Source organism: Acomys minous (assembly GCF_964271855.1).
Source record: "Acomys minous genome assembly, chromosome: 10".
Taxonomy (NCBI): Eukaryota; Metazoa; Chordata; class Mammalia; order Rodentia; family Muridae; genus Acomys; species Acomys minous.
This window is the reverse complement of record NC_140491.1, coordinates 1,560,121-1,583,222: the sequence shown is the minus strand read 5'-3', so window position 1 is coordinate 1,583,222 and position 23,102 is coordinate 1,560,121. Positions and strand designations below refer to the sequence as shown.

General features: G+C 37.8%; 1 long non-coding RNA gene across 1 annotated transcript in view; it reads right to left on the bottom strand.

Annotated features, from left to right (window-relative positions):
* Positions 1–6,383: 6,383 nt before the first annotated feature.
* Positions 6,384–23,102, bottom strand: part of LOC311607105 — a 75,666-nt gene continuing 58,947 nt past the window's right edge. Inside the window, exon 3 of the long non-coding RNA XR_014782532.1 lies at positions 6,384–6,448. This is a non-coding gene — a long non-coding RNA (uncharacterized lncRNA). The remainder of the gene's footprint in view (positions 6,449–23,102) is intronic.

Genomic DNA, 23,102 nt, shown 5'->3' with positions numbered 1-23,102 from the left:
ATTCAGCTAATGCCCACGAATTTCAAGGTGGTCAACGTCTCTGGGGAACAGTAACTTCCTGGTCTCTGGCAAGCAACCAAGAACCAGGGGGATGGTAACTGACACTGGTAGAATAGACCACAGGATACAGGTTTAGGTCCCCTCTTAGGTGTCTTTGGTAGCCATATTGAATTATAGTATGCTGCTTCTGTAACACAAAGCACACATGTGAATCTGTGTGAGAAAGGTCACAGGGAAGACCAGGATATAGCCAGCTATTGGCTGTGCTAATGGTGTGTAGCACCTAAGTCAGAAAGGCAGAGTATTCTTTCCTTTCTTCCTTCCTTCTTTCCTTCCCTCCTTCCCTCTTGCCTTGTTTTCAGTGTGTGTGTGTGTGTGTGTGTGTGTGTGTGTGTGTGTGTGTGTGTGTGTAGAGTTGGGGAGAAATTCTATGATCATTAGAGCCATCATAAGTAATCTATACCATACTCTATAGTTGCTGATAGTGCTACAGTTCAAAAGATATCTGAAGACCAACAAATCTTTGTTTGGAAATAAAACCTATGAATTAGGAATGTGTTCTGATCAGACTCACAAAGTACTACAAGATATCATATTCACATGGGAAGGTTAAATGAACCTCTGGGGAAGAATAGGTGATGCCATAAACAAGCTCTTGTGTTGGAGGTTGGTCTGATGTATTTTGATGATAATTACTGCTTGCTGTCTCTGTCCACCTGTGCCTTGCCTAAGAGCCTAACCTGTTTGATCAATAAAAGGCCATCACACCTGGGAAGGGCAAACGGCATAAGCATAGGTGTGGCTAAGGTTCCAGGGCTTAGGGAGACAGAGAAAATATTGGGAAGAAGAGAGACTAGAGGAAAGCAGAGGAGAAGGAGGTTGGCAGTCATGGGTGAGGTGGAGAGAAGCACATGGCTGGTGTGGATGGAGGATTTGGAACAGGTGAAGAACATTAGCAAGTATATGGGATTATGGATGGGATGTAGCTTGATAAAAATTATTAGAACCAGATGGCATGGGATTGGGACAGGTATTCTATACCTGCCCCACTATAGGAAGTAGTTTAGGGGATTAATATCTGCCCTGCCCCAGGTTAACTAAGGCTATTTTAAAATATAACAGGTGTCTGTGTCTTGACTGATTGCCAGAGGGTTAGAAAGTTATAGACTTGATAATAAACATTATTAGGCCATACTGGTAAATTAACCAAAGAGGTACTATGATATTTTTCCTGCAAAATCTATATGAGATCATAAAAACTAGGGTACCCAAATAGGCAGCCTGGAAAAGGTACGTGGCAAATCTTTGGAGTTGGAGGCAAACTGGAATGGGAAGGATGAAAGACACACTAATCAAATGTTTCTCAAATCCGTATTTTCTCATCCTTAACTGAGAAAAATTATTATTTTTATTTTATGTATTTGTTTTATTATATTTGGTTTTACATACATTTGTTTTATTACACATAAATAAAATAAGCTACGTACAGCAAGAAGAACAACAAGATAATCAGGAATTATATAAATGTTATACATTCTTTGTGTTTTGATTATTTGTATTTGGCAATCTTGAAGAAAACATCTTTCCTCTCTTGGTGAATCTAAAAATCTGAATGTAAATCAATATCTATCATATCTCATCTCTATCAACTTAAAACACCTATCTAGATCTAAAAACTTCTTAACCCCTAAACAACTAAGCTTCATTGTAAGACTAAGCTATCTGTTCTTCAACCCCATCAGAGACTTGAGAAGGAATAAAACTTAATGACCTGAGTAAACAGGAAGTGCAGGTTAGCAGCTTCCAAAATGAAAAAAAAAAAATGACAGAGACAGTTTGCTGCCTGAACAGTCACCCAAAACTCTCTCTATAATGTTGGAGCATCATCTTCGGCCTTCTGGCCCAGTATATCTGACAGACATTTGTGAGGCAGAAACTATTGAGGACTTGCTTACCCTGTCTCAGCAGAGTTTGGCTGTTGGCTCTGCCTGCATCCAACCCTGCCCATTTTTAGGCAGAATTCTCTCTGTGGCAGAAATAAGGACATTTTGCCCAGAGGCTTGTTTGCCACATTCAAAGCCATCTCTATAAGGAGGTTCTTTGATGCTCATCATCTTCTTTGAGGTACACTAGGTGTTGCCAGGAGTTAACCTGTCTTATTGTCAAAGAATTTTTAAAATAATAAAGACATCTTTAAACGCCATATTCTGTAGGCTTCTAAGACTTTCGAAGACTTTAACTATTTTACCTAATATATCTATAGAATCCTATCTATCTGTTAATCCTAGGATTATATTCTTGTTATAAAAACAGACTAATACTTGATATAACCGTGATTTGATCAATTAACAATTAGTTTGTATTACTTAATTATCCTAAACAGCTTGCAATAGCACTTTCAAGGTACTGGAAGTAAACCTTGTATTATAATTGAGTTGCATGGGTATAATATTCATATTAGAGTAGAAAAATATATAATGTGTGTGAAGAATAATTCTAAATTTTATACCAATGAGATAAAAATAACCTTATTTGTGAGTAACAAGGCCTTAAGTTGGGGAGCAGATTCAATAATCTACTTTTTGTCCTATCATCCCTGTATATTTTTATGCTCTCCCTTCTTTCGTTCCAACCTCTATGTCCATACCTATGAAAGAAAGGTAAAGGAAAAGAAAAAAATCCCTGAGTCGCAAATTCAGAGCTCAAGGACAGAGTAGAAAAGGACTGGCTAACATATGGGGATCATTTCTTTTAAATTTTAGCCAAATATGCATACAACTTATTTCCTTTAAATTATCATATCAAAATTATAATCAGCCAGGAAAGCTACAAAATATTGTGATTTCATCATGTAGTAACTGAAGAAGAAGGAGGAAAAGGATAGACTTCAGAGATATTTACAATTCCTCACAAAATCATAACTTCCTATGGTATCATGAGGTAATTATCAGATTTTTGCTTTAAAATGTTCATTTTTGTATGTCTGCATGTGGTGATGTATCTATGTATGTGAGGACAGCAGGAGATGTTGAGTTATAAGTGCTTATGGACCGGGTGTGGGTGCTGGTAACTGAACCCCGGGCTTCACAAAAAAAAAATCCCCGAAATGATCTTAGCTGCTGAACCATCTCTCTAGGCAACAGTCTCAGATCTTAAAGTCATTTCAGTTACACACAGGAGAAGATATCCTATTTTTAGTAATGAGTGATGGAGAATTTTATCTCAATCTTCCCCGTGAAAACAAAAGAAAGGTATCAGAATGAAATTTTAAATAATATATTAATTATACAAATATATTTAATTTGCCTTTTTAATCCATTCTTGTCTCTTAATATAATGTTTTAAGTATAAGTAGCCTATGAGTACTGTCACAGTCACTGCTTGTCTCAGGTTCCGTCTCTAGCTGGTAAGAATAATTGAGGTGGCACAGGACGGTGTATACATTAAATAAAGTCTCTCCAGGTGACACATCCACAGAATGATCTTCTACAGAGATGCTTCTACCTGAGGAGGACCCCAAGCATTGCTCAAATCACATTTTAGGGGAAAACACCACAAATTTAAAAACCACCCTTAAAAATCTCAAACGGAACCAAACTATTAAAAAAAAAGAAAAGAAAGACTAGACTAGACTACTATACATACTATTTAAAAAAACAGAAGAAACGCCATGGACCTCAGATACTGAATTATTACTTTCAAATATTATGCACTGTTTACAGAAGTGATGGTATTGAAACTAGAGAGGAAAAAAACAAGTTGAATTTTCAGAAAGAAACACACAGAAAAGTATTGATATTTTTTAAAGGATTTGCTTTGCCCTTACCAGAATGAAATGCTAGTATACATTTTTCTATTCTTTTTAATATTTATTTCATTTCATTTTGTCCTAAACAAAATTTAAACTTACATATATTTCAATCATAGCTTTCCCTTCCCATTTCCTACCTACCCAACTTTAAGTTATTTCTCAAAAAGATCATCAAAACCCAATATAAGAACAAAACCCCCCAACCCAAAACACCACAATAAACCATAACTAAAACCAAACAAACTGTACCAAATAAAAGGAGTAATTGACCAAAATATAACAGAGTATTTTTTGTTTGTTTGTTTGTTTTTGGTGTGTGTGTGTGTGTGTGTGTGTGTGTGTGTGTGTGTGTGTGTGCTTTCATTTTTCTAAATTTTACTAGAGACAGGATATACTTGCTGGTTAATTAGTACATGTTAGGCTACTACAATAAAATACCCAAGACTTGTTAAACATATAAATAAAAGAAATATATTTACTCTAAAATTCTAAAGGCTGCAGAGGCATGGTTCTTGAATCAGCTTGGTGCTGCTGAAGACAGATGACATCACAGTGAGGGCTCAAGTGTGCAGGAAGTCAAAGCGACTGAACGATGTCTGTTTTCTTCTTTTATGACTGCTCTCTCTCTAGAACTAACTTGATAGTCCCATGAGAGTCAATGTGATTCCTTTGGAAGGCCCCTCTGTGGTGGCCAAGAGGCCTCCCTCTGGCACCCACCCTTTAAAGATCTCATTGTCTCAAGACCACTACCGTAAAGACCCAAGTCTCCAACCACTGACAAAGGAACTCTTGGAGTTGGATGGGGAACTACATCCAAACCAAAGCACTTTCAAATGCATTTCTGTATTTCTCTCCCAACCATCTTACAGGATAAGAAGTTATTTTGCTAGGACAAACTCAGAATTGATTGTCAATGCACAAGTAAACTCCAGCAGTCCAGTAGGTTTCTCACTCAATCCTGTGGTCCTCAAGGCTGAGTGCTTCTCAGAAAGGACTGTGGTCCTCCACCATGCTTATCTCACTCATCGCAGATGCAGAGAGGTGAACCAAATGACCAGAGACAAAACCAGAATATTTAGCATCCCTATTGTGTAGGCTAAAGAACACTGCAGAATGTCTAAACAGAACATCTCTCAATAAGGTAATAGAAACCGAAATCCCCTCTGCCCTTGCAGATGAAGGCTGGTGCTGGGAAGCCAGCAAGGGTAGGCTCTGTTTGACCAAAGCTGACCAAAAAGATACACTTCAAAGTCAAAAACAAAGCAAAACTTGAGGTCTCTGGCATTTGAGGATTCAACTTATTCTGGACTAAAAAGTCAGTGTATCTCTATGGCAATTCTCAGAAGACACAGAAAAACTGAAAACAACAAGCATTTTCTGATTGTCTCTTTAGAATCTAAAGCTCTGAGAAACAGGTGGGAATGGAGAGACCAGTGAGATTAACACAAGGAGACAGTGACTCAGAGGCTGCGTGTGTGCGTGTCTCTGTGTGTATGGGGGGGGGGGGAGTGTGTTGTGTGAATGTGTGAGAGTATGTCTGTGTGCATTTGAGTGTGTGCTTGTGTGTGCATGTGCATGTGTGTGTATGTGTGTATGTGTGTGTTGTGTGAGTGTATGTGTGTGCATATGCATGTGAGTGTGTGTGTGAGTGTGTGTGAGTATGTGTGTATGTGTGTGTGTTATGTGATTATGTGTTTGCATGTGTTTGTGAATGTGTGAGTGTGTATGTGTGTGGGTGTGTTGTGTGAGTATGTGTGCCCACGCACATGCATACACAAGTCTTTTATGAAACATTTTTCTGGTAAAACATTCACAAAAACCTTGTTTTTGAATGGCTCATAGGGTTCCACTTTCTAGCATTTTTATCAAAGGTCTCTGCTGTGGCAGGAAGCCTTTCACCAGGGTTTCATGGCTGTGGAAGAAGCTCAGTTCCTCTATGAAGGAGGTGGACAGCAATGAGAATCAAAATTCTTATTTTGCTTTTCCAATCCAGTACTTTTTACAATCTACGCTGTGTTGTGTCATCACAGTGACAGCCTAACTGAATTACTCACAGTGATCTGCAGTATTCTGTTACTACAATTGATTAGGTGACTCAATGTCATCGATTCATAGTTTATGTCTTGGTGACAACACTCTAGCCAAACCCTGTGTCATTAACAGAATTAGAACTTGCCAGTAGTGTCTATCATCAGGTCAAGGTTAATACAAAAACAGCACATTAGCACAGTTTAAATATAAGCAGATATTCCCAAAAGACAGCTTGGAGAATCTGGAATGAGAGTAGAGATGGTAGCTTGTTCCTCAAGCAGCAAAACATTTCTGGATAAACCATACAAGGCTGAGGGGAACACACATGTTAAGAACCTTCTCATAGTCTATGTCCTAAGGGAATCACTCTCTGCTGTACCAATTAAAATGTTTATTTTGCCTTGGCAAGTACTTTTAAATATGCATTAATTGGCATAAAGTGATTTGTATATGTATTTTCAAAAATCTGTTGAAAACCCTAGTAAAAGACTTTATATTGATCTAGCTAGTAGACAATGTGTAAGTGTGGGGAATCTTTTACCTGAAAATCACGATCCCATCCTTAGTCCTGAGCCACTGAAACTGCTGAGAGCCCAAAGTTAAATCCTTTAAAAACATAAAGCAAAAATAAAATGTCTTTGCAATCTTTAGCAAGGACTACATCGGCTGAAATGTCTAGGAGAGTTTGGAGAATTTACACAAAGCCTTTATTGAAAAATAATTGGAAGCCACCCACGGCATGCTATAAAAAAAATCCAATTTTCCATCCTTTTTAATTCTGACAGTGTTAGCTTTCTTGTCTGCAACATGGAAATTGAAATATAATAGATTTTGCCCAGTGTTTAACAATATAAGATTTTTGTTATATTACGAAGTCCTTATTCCCACTCTCAGAAAATATCTAGAATATCTACTAAATAATTAAAGCTTTTTTACCTCCCACATACTTATTTTTGCATATTGAAAACCCATCAAAAATCAGCTTACACCAACGATTGCTGTAAATAAATTGAATTTTAATTTTTTAGGTATTCATTATATTAGAGTCACATGTCCTCATAAGATCCATAACAAGGTAGGATAAAGAAAATGCCACAAATACTCCTGTAAGTACATAGGCAAAGGTGCTATAGCTATAGATCTCATGAGCCCCATAGACTGGAAAAATTAAGTATACATATGTACATACACATATATATGCATTTCTTATGTTTGTAATTGTAAGATTTATTATAAAATTTTCAAAAAAGAGATTTATTTATTACTCAGTAAATATATTTTGAATTGCCCTGATAGATTAAAATATAAATATATGTCTCTGTTGATTAATATATCTATTGTACACATGGATCACATAAATTTCTTTGCACATATTAAGATATTGAAAAATCTCTTATAATTTTATTTAGGTATTTTAACATATTTGACTGATGAATTAAAATAGCATGTTCAAGATATAGAGAATGGTGCTTGTATATGCACACATTCAGAATATGGTGTTTATCTGATCAATTCTGAGTCTGCATCATGCACCACTATGACATAATGCACACGTGCATGCAATGTGTGTGGTAAGGGAACCATGTGTGTCTGTTCTCTCAAGTTTAAAGCAAGCATTACAGTGTAGTTAACAAGGCTGCACAGTGGATTCCAAGAACAGATAAAGCATTTAACTAACTGAAACTTCATGCCAATGCACATCTCATTGCCTCACCGTCTAGCCACTGACAAGTGCTGTTCTACTGGGTGTTTCTAGAAATTCTTTAAGCTCTTCATATTAGGAAGTGAGACACTTTCTGTGTCTCAGAGCATGGCTTGTGTCATATAGCAAATATTCTCCAGATTGGTCATGTGGTCACAATTGTCATACTTTCACTTTCTTCTTTCCTTTTGTAACTGAATAGTGTGTCCCTGTGTGTGTAGTTATTCTGCTTTGGCATGGCTGCTGTTTAGTAGTTTAGTTATTATGACACGAATAAAATGAGAATGAGCTGCGAACAATCCATCATGCGATGCATGAGGAGTGTTAGGTTATTACTCTTTAAGCACAATGGTAATAGACCTGTACAGTGGTGTTTCCAAAGTGCTGAATGGAAAGATACCTACAAAGACACTATAGTTATTTCATATCTGCTTGGTTTGAATCAATAATATCATTGCCATTGATTATATACCCAGTATTGGGTTTGCTGAACCATAAAGTGATTTGATTTACTATTTATTTTTATTTATAATTCTACTGTAACCTGTACTGTTTTCCACTGTTTTATTCTCTGATGAACAATGACAAGGAATTCTGTTTCTTCATGTATTTGCTGGTACCTGTTGTCTTTCAGCATCTAAAAATAGTCATCAAGTGATGGCTCATTGCAGGTTTATTTGCTTTTCTCACATGACTAATGGTTAAGATTTCAAGAAACCATTGGCTGTTTGTCTTCTTTTAAAAAATGCTTATTCAGATGAACCTGAGATTTTTTTTTCTTTTATCTTTCTTCCGAGACAGGGTTTCTCTGTGTAGCCTTGGCTGTCCTAGACTCACTTTGTAGACCAGGCTGGCCGCTAACTCACAGCAATCCACCTGCCTCCCAAGAGCTGGGACTAAAGGTGTGAGCCACCACGTCTGCTTGAACCTGACATTTTAAAAGCATGCTGCTTATTATCTTGTCATTAGCTATCTTTCTCCATGTACTTTGGCTATTTACTTATTTATTTATTTATTTATTTATTCATTCATTCGTTCATTCACTTTAAGTCCTGGTAGTAGCTCCCCTCCCTTGTTCCTCAGGAAAGAGGAGCCCCCATACCCACCTACCCCAGCTCATGGAGTCACATCTAGGCCGAGCTCATAATCTTCCCCTGTGGCCTGGCAAGGCAGTCCCACCAGGGGGAAATAATTAAAAAGTAGGTAACATCACTTCTCAGCCTTTTGGCTAAGATCAAGCATAAAAGCAGGCAACAGATTCCATGTCAGAGAGAGCCCCTCCCGGCCCCTGCTTCCCTTACTAGAGGACCTACATGAAGCCTGATCTGCCCTTCAGCTACATATGTGTAGAGGAGCTAGGTCCAGTCTATATATGGTCCTTGGTTGATACTTCAGACCCCAGAAGCCCCCTCTGGGCCCTGGTTAGTTGTCTCTGTGTGTCTTTCTGTGGCGTTCCTTCCACCTCCATGTTCATCTCTCCCCCACTCCCAACCGTTCCACTTGACTCTCTATGCTTTGCACAGTGTTTGGTTGTGAGTCTTAGCATCTGCTTCCATCTGCTGCAGGATGGAGCCTCAGAGCACAACTCTGCTGGCGTGGTACTGGCATAGAGATAGACTAGTTGATCAAGGAAATAAAATTGAAGACCCAGAAATAAACCCACACATCCACGGACGATTGGATTTTGACAAAGGAGCCAAAACCATACAATGAAAAAAGACAGCATCTTCAACAAAGAGTGCTGGTCTAACGACGTCTGCGTGTAAAAAAGTACAAAAAGATTTATGTTTATCACCTTGCACAAAACTCAAGTCTAATCAAAGACCTCACCATAAAATCAGATACAGTATATCTATTAGAAGAGAAAGTGGGGAAGAGCTTTGAACTCATTGGCACAGGAGACAACTTCCTGGATAGATATTTAACGATGTGTTCTCCCAGCCTGTCCTATAGATTGCTTTTCTATTGTATTGATGATTGTTTTGCTCTACAGAAGCTTCTAAGACAAATATTTTATATTGTTTGCTTTTGTTGTTTGTGCTTTTTATATACAGACAAAAATATCATTTTTATATACAGCTAATGATCAGTGGGCTTCTTGGTTTTTTTTGTTTTGTTTTGTTTTTACAGCATGGAAAAAGGTTTACTTCTACATAATGTAAGTAGTATCAATCAAGAAAGAAGTTACACCCCACATGGGTTCATAATATTTTTTTCTTAATAACATGTGTTTCCTTTGTGGGAGTTTGTCATTGCAAAAAATTAATTTTACATTTTTATTATATCTTGAGTAAATTACTTTTCTGTCTAGGAGTTCCACACTGTAGAACCCATTAAAAGTGATTAGGATGGACACTCTTAATCTTATCCTAATCTTGAAAGTAAGTGCCCAGCCTTTCATTAGTACACATGACTACCTCACAGTTTAGAAGTGTCCTTAAGTGTGCTAAAGTACATTGCTTCTTAATATATTGTTGAGGGCTTTTCTCACAAAAGAATGCTGAGTTTTGTTTAATGATTTTAATAATATCTCAATGGAGATAATATTCATTTAATTTGATTCTGCCATGATGTAATGTATTTATTGGTACACCTATTTTACCCATTTTTTTTTTCAGAGACAGGGTTTCTCTATTTAGCCTTGCTGCCTGGATTCACTTTGCAAACCAGGCTGACTTCCACTCAGAGACCTGTCTTCCTCTGCCTCCCACAGGTGTTGACCTCTTGATCATGATGTATGCTGCCCCCCCTAGCACCAGGATTACAGATGTTCCTGGCTCTTTACATGAGTCTCTGGGATCCAAACACATATCTTTATGATGTCCAGAAAGCAATTTACAAAGTAAGCCATCTCTTCAATGTGTAAATTTCTTTGGTTTGTGTTTTTTTTTCTCCAAGACAGGGTTTCTCTGTGTAGCCTTGGCTGTCCTGGACTTGCTTTATAGACAAGGCTGGCCTCAAACTCAAAGAGATCCATCTGCCTCTACATCCCTGAATTCTGGGTACAGGTGTGCAACATTGCAAGTGCTAATACCACACCTAGATTTATAATTATTTGTCTTATGTGTTGATATTTTATCATTATATAGTAACCTTCTTTGTATTTGTGACCAACGTAAAAAAAAAATCTATTTCTACTCACTTAAGTATGGTCATCTTAGCTGTATTTTGGCAACAATTTTCACGAGATATTTTCACCCCTACATTTTGGTCTATAGATAAGTAAAGTCAATATAATATTTTAACTGTAAAATGTTGAGGAAGGAAGGGTGGTGAATGGTGGCAGAGCCCACATGGAATCCTAGGAATCAGACTCTGGAGACCAGACACAAAGGTGCAGATCTAACTTTATTGTCCAGTATAAAGGCCCTTAAAAGGTTAAAGGGCCAATCAGACTATCCCATACTAGCCTCAAGCACCAATAGCAATCAAACAGGTTCATGTACCTTTGAGGAAATGTGGGGGATGTGAGGCAGCAAGGTCACCTTAGGAGAAGCTTTGGAGAAGCGGGAAGCAGCCACTGCCCTAGCCTAGGATCCATTCTGAGACTTCACTAGTGTGCTCGGAGTCCCTAGTAGATCAACATTGTATGCAGTGGATCAGAACCCTTCATGTAGTCTTAGGAACGGGTGATACTTTACTCTCCATTCTCTGTGGGCCTTCAAAAGGCTTATCTTGACACTCCCCACAAAACGTTATATATATAGTATTTATTGTGCTCTAAGGATATACAGATACTCTTTTTTTGTGAGTATATTTGTGAGAAATTTATTGAGGAAGGGAATCCCAGGTGAAACCAAGAGAGGAAAAATCAAGGAAGGGTACTATTTTGGGCACAGCCCCAGGGAGGGCCAGTGCAGCCTGTCATTACAGAGAAACATGTGATAAGTAATTTCTAATTCTGGCTCTCATGGTTTATTATTTGGGTCCTCTAATAAAACATAATCCCCAAGAGTGAAGACATTTTGTTCTTTGTGAATCTATTCCAAGCAACTAGACTAGTACCTACATGAAGTAGTTACTATATCTCTTTTTTTTTTCCTTAACTTTTTTTTATTAATTTATTCTTGTTACATCTCAATGGTTATCCCATCCCTTGTATCCTCCCATTCTTCCCTCCCTCCCATTTTCCCCTTATTCCCCTCCCCTATGACTGTTCCAGAGGGGGATTACATCCCCCTGTAAATACTCTTTGGGTAAATCTCTGTTTTGGAGTTCCATTGTTTCTTCCTACCTCTTCTGTTGTTTGTTCGCTGATGTGATGCCTTCTGCAGTAGCAAGCAGCATGTGCTGTTTATTGCTTGTGTGTATGGATATGCTCTGGTTATCATAGAACTTGAATAAAACATATCAGAGCTGTATAATTCTATTTTAAGGTTATAACATTTTTAAACTTCAATCACATAAATACTTCCTCACCCCTTCTGTTTCCTACTTTTTTGCTCTTTATCTCACATTCACATCTCTTAATATTGTATATCTATTAATGGATTACTGAAGATATAATTTAGTATTTTGTGTTTTAATTTTTGTGTTAGATGTAAAATTTATTTATAAGACACCACAAATGTGTTCTATATTTGACTGCACCCTGACATTTATAATGAGTATTATACTTTTATATATTTTCATGCTTTTGCTTCAGTTTGAGGGCATACTGTTAGCATATTGAGTCAAATTCAGGGTGATATTCTTTAAAGTCTTTAGCTCTTCTTTATTTCCAAACAATAGCTTTGTAGGTAACAGTGTGTGTTGTGGGTGGCTTGCCTTCTGGTACTTGTGGAAGGGTATCCCAGCCCTCTGAATTGGGACCTGTCTTACCAGTCTCCTGAGGCATGGGATCCCAGGAACCTCACAGCTGTGAGAGAAGGCCTCCTCACCGGAGATGTTGCAGCTCCTAGGGGAGGGTTGCCCAAAAACCCGAGGAACTGGGGAGTCTGGACGCCTGAGCTCCACTCTTTCTCCAGGCATTGTAGCTCCAGGGAGGACTGCCGCAAACCCTTAGAAACCAAGGAGCTTTGGAGCCTGAGCTCTGCTCCTTCTCCATCCAAGGCAGCTGCCAGGGGAGTGTTGCCCCAAACCTTCTTCTTCCAAAGAGTGAGTCACAAGAGGCAGTAATCTCTTTAAAAGAGATTTATTGGAAGGATGAATCCAGGAGTAACCACCTCTGCTCCCTGGAGAAGTCAGCAGGGAACTGAGCAGACACAGCATTAAATAGGGTTTCTTGGTGGGGGTGGAGGGGTGAGCTTTCTGGGGCAAGGATTTCCATAGTATGGATTGGTGGGATTTCAAGTCCTGAGCTGGGGAAAAACTCAGGGACTGGTGGGCTTTCCGGATGGCAGATTGGTCAATTCTCCTGCTCAGAGATTGGTGGGTTTTAGTGGGCAGCTCAGGGATTGGTCAGTATTTCTACTCAGGGATTATGGGGTTTTGTCCAGACTTTTCATGCCAAATTAGCATAATCTCAGATGAGTCCTACTGAGGGGCTAGAGATGGCAGGTACAGAGGTGTGGTGGGGGGCGGGGCCGAGGGGAAGGGGGGAGGGGGAGGTGTTTTGCTGGCGTTTTTCCTGCCAGAGGTCTGGCCACTTTTCTGCCTTGAGGGGGTCATAAATTTTATAATGTGTCCAAAATTTACAAAGAGTCCACTGTGAAGGCTGTGGCAGCAGGCATTTTGAGACAGGAAAGGTGTCCGGTTTTCACAGCAGTTGGCTGAGGCAAGTATAGGTACCATGGGCAGCTCCTGCTGAGGCCCTGGCAAGAGCCATTTTGTCTCCCTTCTCCACAGCCCCAGGGCAAGAAGGAGGGGCTGACTGCCCTGAGGTGGGAGTGAGGACTGAAGCTTGGGGGAAGCAGCAGGCCACCACAGCCTGTGGACAGGGTGGTACAGCATCTTGAAGAGGGACAGCCATAGCTTGGGGCAGCAATGGTAGTCTACCCCAGCCCCAGCCCATTTAGGCTGTGCACCACGCCACAGCTCTCACCTTGGAGGGGATCAGGCTTAGTGTTTCCTCTATGGCTGTCTCCAAGGCGCTGGGCCTGGGCTCTCTCCACTGCCGCAGTGGTGGGGGCTTTGATCATTGCTGTGGCCAAGGCAGCGGAGCTAAGAAATCCCTACAGTGTGCATAAATGATGGCTGTTTTCATTTTTTAATTAATTCTTGGAGAATTTGTACATTGCTTCTGATCATATTTACTTTCCCCACAGTTCCTTACAGATCACCCATCCTTCCCTTCTCTCCCAATTTTGTGCCCTCTTTTTCCCCATCCATCAGGTCCAATTTGTATTGGGATATTTAAAATGTCCAATTTGGATATGCATAACCCTCCTCTGGAGCTTGGTGGACTTACCAGGGCCCACATTCTTAAAGAGAACTAACTTTCTCGCCCCTAGCAGCTATCAATTGCCAAGAGCCCTTAGGTTGTGGGAGAGGGGTTGACTTCATTCCCACGTTCCCTCTCCATGCCGGGATTTAGGCTGGCTTAAGCTCTCATATTCTTGTTCATGATACCACCAACATTGTGAGTTCATTTGCACAGCTGGCCAGCAGTTCTGACTTAAAGTAAGCATTGCTTTGTGTGGGGGGTGGGGTATCCTTTAAACACCATCACCTGAGAGGCTAATATCCCTCCCCAGTCTGTAGCTGTTTCCAGCCAAATGCTCTCTCAATTAAGCTTTTTAAAATTTTTCTTCTATTCCTACCCAAACTTCCACAATTCATATATCCATAAGTATAAATTATATCCCCAAATGATTTTGTGCTTCTTTCAACTATTGCCTTTTTTGACTAATTTGCAAATTTTAAATGGCCAATGCTCATTTTCATGTTCTTTCTTCTGCATAAGTGCGCCAACTAATAAAAACAAATACATTGAATTTTTAATTCGGTCATTGTTGTTTTCAGCTCTAGTATTTCTGTTTATTTTCTTTTCAATGATTTCTATTTCTTTATTAACCTTCTCAATTAATAAATTTCTTGTTACATATATTTCATTTAGTTGCCTATCACTTTTCTTGAATTTCAATGCTCAGAATGATTATTTTGATTTTTCCTATCCTCCTCTCTCCCCAGTTCCCATGCTCCCTAATCTATCTAACCCATGATCTCTTCTTTAGTTGTTATTATACACACACATACATACACACACACACACACGAGAGAGGAGAGACAGAGAGACAGAGAATTAGTGTTGCTCACATGCTCATATGCTTATATGTTGTGTATATGTTTAAAGCTGTCCACTTGGGTTTATATAACCTATCAGGAAGCTAGTCCCTGGTTCCTTTTTTTTCTTTACATTCTCGGCAGTTGTTGTTATCATTTTGAATTCTATTCCACATGATTTATAAAGCTCAATTTCTGAGATTTTGCCAAATCCATATAGTTCCATATCTACAACCCAAATAGCTTTGCCTTGGTTTCTGCACATTTGAAAGAACAATCACCTTTGCCAGTCTCTGCATGTTACTTGTGTCAGATAGTATGTTCCTCTGGTGCTGAAGCTGATAAGAGTTGAGGTTGCAGTTGAATGGAAGTGAAGCCAATCGGTAATGGAGCTCAGTGTTCACAGTTTTAATAGCCCTGGCTCCTGTACAGCCCATGTGTGCTTTGGACACCCACGAGGATGTTGACCAGCAGACTTAGGGTTAGAAGATGGAGCCTCTGTTATCATGTAAATAAACAGGTTCAAATTTCCTCAGACTGTAGCAGGGCTCCTTCTTGTGCCTGGAGTGGGCCTCTGTAGACTGTGATCGCTTCAGACAAGTTAGGAAAGTTATGAAATTGAATCCAGGGATGATTTCAGGACCCATCACCTCTAAGGGAATGGATGGCTATCACTCCTTTGACATCATTGTGAACTCACAATTGCTGTGACTTAACTGAGAGTTGTTTAGTTAAGTTCAAAAGACCATTTCAGTATCTACTTTGGTACTCCCATGAATATGTATTATTGGGAGATTTAAAAAGCCATCCAGATCAAAATATAGAATTAAGGTGAAAATATTTTTATAATTGGTATATTTTTAACTTCTTACTTTTCTGAATTAAATCATTTACATTCCTCTCATTTAGCAAAATATATAGAAATTGTAAAGCAATTCCAAGATATGCTTCAGTTGGATTGTTTTTTTAACACCTTTGTTTTCTTTTTCTCTCTCATTTCTCTTTGAAATAGAGTAGGAAGCTGTGCTTTTCCCTGTAGACAGTTCACCAACAACTCTGTAGCTTGTCAGACACTTTAGGCTTTTACTATCTAAATTCAAACTGTTATCACACAATTCCCTCTAAATCACCAAGCCCTCCAAGCCTATTTTCTTTTCCAATTCTGTTTGCCACTTATTTTCTATTTTGTTGCTTGTAATTCCAATTCCAACTTCCTCTTCTCTCTGTACTTGAAAGATCTATCTGCCAGAAGACTGATAAACACTCATTTAAATGTTGAAGAGATAAAGGATTGAAATTTGTTTTATATTTTATTTATATAAGAAAAGAATGAGAATATACAGGTATATTCTAGAAGAGTTTTGTCATATATTTATTATGATACTATATTTAGTCATCAAATAAAAACTGCTAAGAAAAAAGATCTTAGACTGTGAGCATAGTGTTGGTAAAAGATCATTACCTTGATCATCACTTTGAGTAAATTTTAATCTAATAAAGATGAAAACTCTATTGTCATGCTTAGCTCTTTATCAACAATATCTTTGTTTGTGTTTGTATATGTGTGAGCATGTGTGTGTGTGTGTGTGTGTGTGTGTGTGTGTTTGTATATGTGTGTGTGTGTGTGTGTGTGTGTGTGTGTGTGTTTGTATATATGTTTGTGATCATGTGGAGGAATAGGTGGGACGACAGAGGTTGACATCAGGAGTCTTCTTCAATCCCTCTGAGCGCTTTTTGTTGAGACAAGGCCTCTCATACCTATAGCTTACTTATTAACTAGCTTGGATGGCTAGAAGGTTCAGGGAATTTCTTGTCTCTACTTCCCAGTACTCAGATTACAGATGTACACTATCATGAACCTAGCTTATACGGATGCTGTGGATGCAAATCAAGTAAGAAGTGTGCAGTATGTGAGCCTGCTACAGCACATGTGTAGAGGGCAGAGGATAGCTTTTGGAAGTGGTTCTGTCTTCTTATCATATGGGTCCCAGTGATTAACCCAGGTCATAGGTATGACGCCAACCCACCCAACAATCAATTCCTTAGCAGGAAAAATAAAATAGCAACTTTCTTTCTTTTCTTTTCTTTTTTTCCACTTTTAGCCATATCTGACACATTTTAAGATCTCATTAAACATTAAGATGCTTTTACTAAGGTACACAATTAATAGCATCTCGCCACTAACTGTGTTAAAGACTTCAGAAGGACTCTGAAGCTACTGTTGATAATGGTCTTTAGAAATGCGTGCTATGAAGCAGATAAATGGACACAAAACACACCAAAAATGATGCAAAAAGATAACCTAGTATCTCTTCTCTGATCTGAAGCCACGAGTTTACTGGAAAATAAACACATCATCACTCATGTCAATAAATTAATTCTACACTAATCCTTAGCTAATATAAAAGCAATCGCGTGAGGGATAGAGGAATTGGAGCATGGCATTAAACATATCAGAGAGGGTAGCTAGAAGGACGCACTTAAAATTTTATATGACACAATGTATGAAAATTTTGCTTTCATACTTCCTTCTCATAATAATATCTTGATATCTACGTTTTCTGTTATTTGCTGAGTATACACTACATCCCCAGTATGTCATAAAGGAAAATTAATTGTTGGATTCTATTATGCTTCATTGATTGCCATGTAAATGACTATACTCATGCCACAAAAGCTTAATTAGTGCAATATTAAAGTTTTAAGTCAAGGACAAATACTATGTTTTCTTCTGTATAATTGTTGTGACTCTTACAAGTCCATAATCAACTTAGTATTCAATAAAGGTTAAGCATTCACAAAAAGTTCTTTTAAAAAAGCCTTAAATAAGAACCCTGACAACAGCATAAAACATTCTCTTGTGTCTTAGATGCAGTACTCTTCACTGGATTTTGCTTTTGTCACAATTTCTTTATTACAATTGAACAAATATCATATAATATTGTTACCTAAGTCCATATAAATTTATATTTTTGTATTCATATGTAGTTAAAATATTCTAAATTTCCTTAATTACTATGGTTCTAAGAAACTTTTAAAGATAAATTATATTGGTAGAGAATGTATGCTAACAAAAATTGATCTACATATTTTATCAAACCAATCAGATATAAAATGAACATACAATCTTTGTGGGCATCTTTGCTTTTAGCACTTTGGAAACAATACTATAGAGTTGTTACCATTATATTTAAAGGACAATCATCATAGATATTGTCCTTATGCATGGTGAATTGTTGTGTCCTAAGTAATATTTTCTATGCCTTTGACATTCATCATTTCATGATGAAGAGAGGACATGCTCATATGCCAATAGAATAGTATGTGGGTGGAAAGATGAAAGTTGCAGGCCCTAAGGGTTTAGTACTTGCACAAATACCTTTGTGGTAGCCAACCATTCTCTCATTGGACTTAAGATCTGCTCAACAAGAGGAATTAAAATTCCTGGTACTAGAAATTTAGCCATCTGCCAGGTCTAGTGAACTCATGGGTGATGAAGAAGAGCTTACATCTACCACTTTCCTAAACCAGAATAATCCCTAATTACACTCTGAATATCTGTACTTAAGGCCACAGATACATGTAATCCTTGCATCTAATTAAATAAACTTTTCTTCGCAACAAATGGAGACCATTACAGAAGACCACAAGCAATAAAAATGCAAAGTTGAGGAGTCATGTCCCAGTGGATATATCTACAATACAACTCCCATACTCAAGGCTCATTGCAGAAGAGGGGATGGAAAGACTGTAAGAGCAGGAGGATCAGGGAATTTGCTATGAGGTGTGTTTCCTAGGAATGTTAGAAGCTACCTCCAGAGTCTAACCAACATGATTGCCTAAAAATGAACTGACCGAGGACAACAACAATACTTATGCAAAGTGGATGAGGAAACACCACAAGGACTCAATCCTACACAAAGAACTAAAGGAAATGAAAGAATGCTGAGAGTGGGAGAAATGGTCATCAAAGAAACATCAATTGGCTATCTAAAGCCAAATGGTCAGTACTGAAAAAAAAAACTATGCAAGTAATAGTATAGAGACTTAGCAGGTTGTGTTTATGAATATATATGAATGTGCATCTACATATATCCATATGATAACAATTTGTGGAAAAGGCCTTGAATTTGAATAGTAGTGAGTTGGAGAGTTTGGAGGAAGGAAAGAGAAAGGGAAATAATGTAATTATTTTATAATGCTGAAAAAGAAAAATGTTAAATAAAATGTGCGTTCCTTCCTCATTGCACTTGTTTTCACATTTGTCAGACTTCCCAAGGTTCTCCTCACCAAAGCTTCTTAGCAGTCAGCCAGGGGCTTGCAGAGAGATTTATCTTACTCCATTTAAAATTGTTCCATATTTAGGATCTCTTCAATAAGTGTATGGCCTGTTGATCATAGCCAGCAGATTATAATCCTGAGCCATGTCAAATGATACGTTTTTACTCTCTACCCGGAATGTAACTTGACATACATGGGAGACCTGGGGCAAACCAGAGCCTCTTGTTCACAAGCTTAAGTTTTAAACCTTCCAACATGAGTAGCATGCATGTGCTGGGGAGGGGGGATAGCAGGAGGTGCTTTACAAGATAAGGGCCGCTACCTTCTGCCCATCTTACCTGTAGCTCTGGCAGCATTCTAAATAAACCCTTCTTATCCAGTATTGAAATAGCATTCTGTAGAGAATAGTCACATGTCTTTTTTTGGTACTTTAATGAAAGGGACCTCATTACTAAATTATTGAACCTTGACCTAGATCCAAATGCATATCAGACGGGAGAACCATCATCCTGGTGTCTGCACCTGAAGGGAAATGTTAATATTACTATAAATTAATGAATACAGGAGTTTATTCTTTACTTGATTATCACCAGTCTATAATCCTAAGAATAACGGAATTTATAAGCATATAAGGTATGATAATTTTTTTAATTTTACTTTTTATTTTTCTTTAAATTTTATTATTTTTCTTTTTTTACATATACAGTTATATTACTACACATATATACAATATACTGCCTACAAAACAATCAATAATTATATAAATATTACATGCATAGTGTTTTGGCTATTTGTATTTGGCAACCTTGAAGAAAACTTCTTTCCTATCTTGGTGCGTCTAAACTTCTGAATATAAATCAATAACTATCATATCTCATCTTTATATTGTTTGAAGATGAAAATTATCACAATGAATGCAGATTGTGCATTTGTATAAACTGTGAATTAAGGTGACATAAATTGGTATCTATGAATTTTTCTGAAACCATTTCTCATAAACGTGCTGATTAATTTTATTCAGATTTTAAAAGTTTCTCCAGCTCAGAAAATAAAACAATTACCATATTCTGCCTATTTGAAGGTGTTCCATAGACACCAATTTAAAATGGAGTATTTCGCACAGCACAGTTATCACTCAATGATAGGTATATTAAACATCACAATATCAAGAGGAGGGGCCATGGAGCTGCTTTGGCAGTTAAGGACACTAGTCATCAAGCCTGCTGACCCGAATTTGATCCCATGGTAGAAGAACCGACCCCTACAGGTTATCCTGAAACTGCGGCCTGTCAAGTGCATACCCCTCAGTGTCCCACGAGTAAATCTAATATAAAATTCCAAATATCAGGGTGATTTCATCTCTAGTTTATCTAGATTTCAGCTTTCTGCCCTAGTTAACAAACTACACAGTCTTGAATAATTACCTGTTAATTATTCAATCGATAAACTGGAATAGAGATTAGAATAAAGTAGATACAATGTATTCTGCCCTATATAGTCTCCACCTTACCAAATGACTATTAATGAGCTAGAGACTTTCAGACCATTCAAGGGAAAAATAGCACAGTTTAATTCAGTGGGAAAAGGAAAATTCCTTTGACATTTTCTAAGGGTTATCTCCTATTATATTAAGAAAGTGTGGCAGCATTTTATTGGAGCCAGCAAAAGAGACATTTTTTTTTTAAACCCCAATCTCGGTCCAGTAAAGGTCTTTATTATTTAGCCGTCAGGAAAATACATGTGGCAGATTGCAACTGTCAGTAGCTACTGGGTCCCTTTATGCTTCCCCTACTTTCTGTATTCCCAAGAGGGCAGAACTGATTAAACTCTGACTCCTGAATGTGATGCTGCGTAGTTTCATAACCACACAAATGCTTCAGCATGCATAAAGCGTTGCCATGGAAATCAGAACTTGACATTATGATCCGCATTAGTTTCTCTGAAAGCGGCTAAATAGGTGTACTGTCAGAAACCCAGAATGCTAGTCCTGTGCCCTACATCTCATCACTTACCCTGATCCTTTAGATGACTTTTTTTCCTTTTTGGATTTTAAAAGTTTATTTTATGATGTGCTTAATCATGGTATTTGCACACACGCATAATTATACTTTCTTTTTCACTCTCCTCCCATTTTCGTCTTCCACACCTGTGCCTTTCATGCTAGTACACAGACCTTACACTCAATTTGTTGTCCCAGTTCACTATGACAAAATAAAAATCCAAGAATCTTTCTTGTGGTATGTAATTTTTAATTTATGTGTAATGATGTAAATGTATATGCCAATAAAATAAAAATAAAATCTTTAGAAAAAATCCAAGAACCCACAAATATACCGTTTACATTGAATTGCCTATTGGAATAGACCAGAAAAAAATCTTTTTGTGAATAGCACCACTTATTTCACAGCATTCCAAACAAAAACTTCCAGATTAAGGATGTGTGTAGCATAAAACTAAGTCAAAGTAGAGTGACTCTCTCCCCCCTCCTCTGTCTCTCTCTCCCTTCTTTCTCCCCCCCCCTTCCTGTACCAATAGATCTCAGAGTTATTGACTTCCTAATAGGAAACAATTAGGCACTGAAGACAATTTTTTCATATATAACAGTTTTGAGTGATACTATAAAACTTAGACTCATTGTGATAGATAATATTTCATTCTATTATTATTATTATTATTAATCTCATTCTCAAGTATCACTTTCCCATCTACTTCTCCATATGTCAGGTAGATAGTGGTGCTCTCTCCAGTCCCTTTGAGATTAATTTTTTGTTTAATCTTTGTTTTTATTCTCCTGTATGTTACACCTAAACCAAAGCTTTCCTTCCATCCACTCTTCTCAGGATCCACACCCACTGCTCCTCTTGCCCACACCCACTGCTCCTCTGTTTAATTTGAGAAAATAGCAGGCTTCCCAGGGATACCAACTGAACAAGGCATAAACTGTTAAAAATAAGACCTGAGCCAAGCACAATCATCATCATCAATTGATGGGAGCAGATGTAGCAAACTAACATTAGGGCAATCTAGGGAGCCCTGAGGTAGAGGGAGAGGAGGGATTGTAACAGCCAGAGGGCTTGAGACAAGAGAACACTGCCCAGAGATTCAACAAACTAGTGCTCATAGTGATCCATAGGACTGACTCAAAAATCAAGGAGACTGAGTGGGTCTGAGCTAGGTCCTCTGAGTACATGTTATGGGTGTGTAGCTTGGAGTTCTTTTGAGGTTTATTTTCACACGTGCTTCAGTGTACATGTTCTTGATCTCTGGAGTCAATCAGCTGAGCAGTGGGAGATACACACAAAGCAGTGCTGTGGAGTTTGAGACTCCCTCGATATTTAAAGCCCATCATAGGACACTGGCAATGAAACTAATCAGTAAAAAATCCTTGCCTCCACCCTACAACAAATAGCATTTTTGGTGCAAAATTTCTATATTCAAAGAACAATTCCTTCAATACAATATAGTTGTTTCAAGATGTGCAGTCGGTATTTCATTTATTTCATGTATGTACATGATACTTTGGCTTTCAAAAGAAAATACTTTAATAAGAGTCATTTATAGTTGGCTGGCTCTGAGTGTCCACTGGCCTATAATGTTATCTCTCTCCATTCTTACAAAAGAACTGTGTCAGATTAGTGCTTTTTGTATGGTGACCTTTCATTTTTCATTTCCTGCCTAGATTTGTAGCCCTGAATCCTACTGCTTATTTTTTCCTATACTGAAAAATATATCTGAAAGTAAAAGAAACATTGTATCTGTTACTGTTTTTATGTGGCTAGAATAAAAGACCAGAAACAACTTTTAGATATATGCTGAGATTGAGATTTTAAGGTTCAATTTTCAATGACATATTAACTCATATTTAATTTACATAGTTAATAATTTATAACAAACTTTAAAATGTAACTGAAACTTGAGTATGAATTAATTTAAATTCTATGTGATTGATTTGGTTGCATTGTCACTATATTTTAATATGTGTAAATCTTCAATATTGATTGTTTGGCAATGATCACATGGCAATAAAAAACCAAACAAGCAGAAAAGCAGTCTGGGAAAACAGGCAACGGGGATCCCTTGCTCACCCATTTCATAGCTATTAAATGGTTTCAT